We start from the raw sequence: 3,774 nt of genomic DNA, 5'->3' as shown, positions 1-3,774 counted from the left end.
ATCATACACATTTAATTCAGCTTTGCTTTTTAAACCAAGTAACATTTGTACATTGCGCACATATATTTCAGTCCAATCAGGCATCTGAGATGAGCACCAGCTTGAAATCTTCTACAAAATGAAAATTTTAAGTAGACTTCAATCTACATCCTTTTAGTTTGGGGTTTTGTTACTTGTCTGTTTTTGTTTTATTTTCAGTTTCTCAGTTACCACCCCTAACTATCTGAACCTTTTCTAACCTTAACTATCTGAACATTATCACACCTACCAGCTGAATAATTAAACAGCTGTTTTTCAGGTAACAAGGTTGAAAAATGCTCAATTGTCAAAGTTCACATGAGGGGATTAACAGTGTCTGACAGACATCCCAGGACAGTTGTAGTCCCTCAAGGGATGGAAAGGAGATGAAGGCAAACTATCCATTAATGTCTTATCATTTATGTCTTCTAAGGCAAAAATCATGCATTTTTCAAAGCAAATTCAGACTGTTTGTAACAGTTCTGATTTTATTTTGCTCTATTTCTTTTACTTTCAAAGTCAGAAGTGTGTTCCATATTCTGATTAATAATTTCTACCTTCTGCATATGTTAAGATTGCTTGAGGGGTCCCACTTTCAGTCTTCCTTTACTATGGTCCAGACTTGGCCTCCAGGCATACAGATTTAGGGAACCTTATCAGTACAAAAAAAGCTCTTGAGTAACTCTACTTCCTAGGCCCACCATACTATTCTTTAGCTGGTCCACACATTCCTTAGTTCTCTCTTGATGCTTATGAAGAAGCTCTTCCTATTGTCTTTCTTATCCACTACAAATTTCAGACCCAGGTCAGAAGTTGCCGGCTCTTCTGCTCCATTATAGCCATGTCTATTTACACCTATTCCATGTCTATTTATTCTATGTATTCTATGTATTCTATATTTATTCTATGTCTATTCCATGTCTATTTATACCATGTCTATTTATATCTATGTACCCTGTCCCCACTTACACCTATGTACAAGATTATTCTACAGCTGAGCTCAGTCTGAGGTCCCCTTTTAGTCACAGGGATCTCCTGCCATATCCTTTAGCTCATAAACTTCAAAACATTCTGATCTGTGCCTGAAGCTGTATTGACAACCAAAAAACTCTCTTAGGCCTTTTTATTCCCCACTGCTGCCTCTAATGGGATGTCATCTAAGAAGCCAAAGTATATTCTTCTGGAAAAAAAAGGGCCCATCGTTCTTCCACAATACTGTTTTCCCTCAGTAACACATGGAATGAACTAAGAAAATCATCTTCCTTACTGATGAAGAAGCACCACTATTAATCACAAACACACATTGAACAAAATAAAAGTAAATGTATCTATGTACAAAGTTCTAAGTTTCATAAACATCCTTTTTTAAAAATTTCTCTGCAATAGATAATATTAATCTATTCTTCTAATTATACAAGTGATTACTGTAACACACTCTGCTTCTCAATCAACTTCAACGGTAACGATGACTCAAGTAAGTAACTCATCCATTTCAGAAATACTAAGAAAGAACAAAAGCTTTGTTCCATATAAATGCACACAGAACCCAGCTGTTTTACACGCAGGTTTTCTGGTCATCTCCAGAAAGCTTTATGCTTATCTATGCTTTGAAAGAGGGTGAATACGGTAAGCCTGCGTACAGTATAACTTACATGCAGACACCACTGTGACAAGCATAATTATTTAGTTATTTTAATTCAGAATTCTCTCTTTTTTTTTCATTTAGCTATGTAAAGTTATCTGAGGGAAAAACTTAGTTACTACAAAATGTAAACCCTCACACTTTGTATCCTGCATTTAAAGTAGTAAGCATATCATATCTCATATGCTTTTACTGTAAGGCAAAGGATATGAGTCTGAAAGACAAGAGCATAATTATATCCTCTTCTTGTTCACAGATTTATCTGCAGAACAGCCTGGCCCTCATGCTGATGTTCAGCATCTCTTCTGGGACCAGGAAAGTAGTGTTTTCCACAATTATCTCAGCTAAGATTCACTGGATATAAATAACTACTGGACTACAGTCATGATTCAACTTATTTGGCCACAAGGACAAAATTCTATTGTTTGTGCAGAAGTAACAGCAGAGAGCCTTAATTATAATGGAGATAAAAATGACTTAATGATAATGCCAGACTGCAGGGAGACAGGGATTCAACCCAGAGAGATGTCTTGGAGTAAAAAGTGAACTACAGCAAGTCCTCTACATATTTCACATCTTTTTTTTCAAAACTTACATATTCCAATGTCACAGCTGGAAAAGCAAAAGCAAGTTGTTTGCTCTACTGTGAACAAAAATGGAAGCAATTTTGTGGGCACTGATGAGTTCTTAATGAAACAAAAGCCACAATATTATGAAGAAAACAAAGTTCCTCTAGCTATAAGAAAAGGCTACAGTCAGCTGATTAATTCTGTGAAGCAGAAAACTAAGTGTTCTCACTGAATTGAAATCCAGAAGCAATTTATGAGGTAATGATTTTTGGCTAAAAATTACACCAAGTTAAATCTGTGTGCAGGAGTTGGAGTAAATAGAAGAAAAAATAAAGAAGTACTAGCTATAGGAAGTGCAGCCATTTGCAATCTAATCAATGCATTTCAGTAAGTAGACCAGAGAAAGGAAGATGCCTATATAAGCACCATAATACTAGGTTTGTCAACACGGCTTACTAGAACCTCCCAACTGTGCATTAGAACAGAAAATGTTATAGACACATGGAAAAGTTATAGCCAGGAATTGCTAGGCACTGTGATCTCAAATGCTAACCATACCTCTTTGAATACACAAAAGAGTATTTAGAGATTGGTTATATTTTCAAGGCCCAGAACAGCTTTTTATATAAGCCATATTCTAGCAAACATGCAATATCACAACATTTTAGGAATTTTCTAGACAGTCTTCTCTGCAAGAACACAAGTTTTTATTGACACAATTTGACAGAAGCACAGCTATCAGAACAAAATATCTCATTGTTCTGGAGTAGAGTTATTCTCAGCTGTGATTCTTTCTCTGCTACTAAAGTTTCCTTTATTGAAGACCTACAACACAGTCCTAAATGTTCCTGAAAAAGGGATCAGGAAATACAGTTGCAGCCTCACTTCTTGCACCTTTACCCTTCACATTCTCAAGTCATTTTACTTTGCAGGTTGTGTTTTGACCAAGTCTAGGAAGACTAAGTTAGTCAGGCTCACATTTACCTGATTAATTTACAGGTTTCCAAAACATAAAGCCATCCAGCAGGCTAATACTTACATTTTATTTTTTTTTTTTCCTTTGCATGCATGTTCTTTACACTTTTGCAAAGACTTATTAAGAGGTAATATCTTTCTTGTGGGACACCTAGATGTTTTTTCTCTCAGGAACTTTCTGTTACTGACCTGTTTTTATGATTTCTGTTATCAGTATTTCCCATCATAACATCATGTAGTGCACTGAGAGTTAAAGAGCTAATGCTCCTGTTCCATGGGTTGTTGGTATTTGCCGGTATCTTGTTCGCAGAAGGAAAGAACTACATCTCCCAGAAGCCCTCACTGTTACATTTCTATTTTCCATTCAGAGGGAAAGATGAATCTTCTCAGGAGTCATGAGACCAGACCTTCTTTCCTTACTTGTCTCTGCGGTGTGCACTCCCCAGCCATCTCATCTTCAGCATTAGAGCAAGACCTTCAGTTTTGGACATTCTCCCACTCACTTTATTAGTTTCAATTCCAATTATAAGTAGTATATTATCTCACATTCCAATATCATAATTACTAAAC

This window comes from Coturnix japonica, chromosome Z (genome assembly GCF_001577835.2).
Source record: "Coturnix japonica isolate 7356 chromosome Z, Coturnix japonica 2.1, whole genome shotgun sequence".
Taxonomy (NCBI): domain Eukaryota; kingdom Metazoa; phylum Chordata; class Aves; order Galliformes; family Phasianidae; genus Coturnix; species Coturnix japonica.
The sequence above is the reverse complement of the archived record's forward strand: the minus strand, read 5'-3'. Positions refer to the sequence as shown.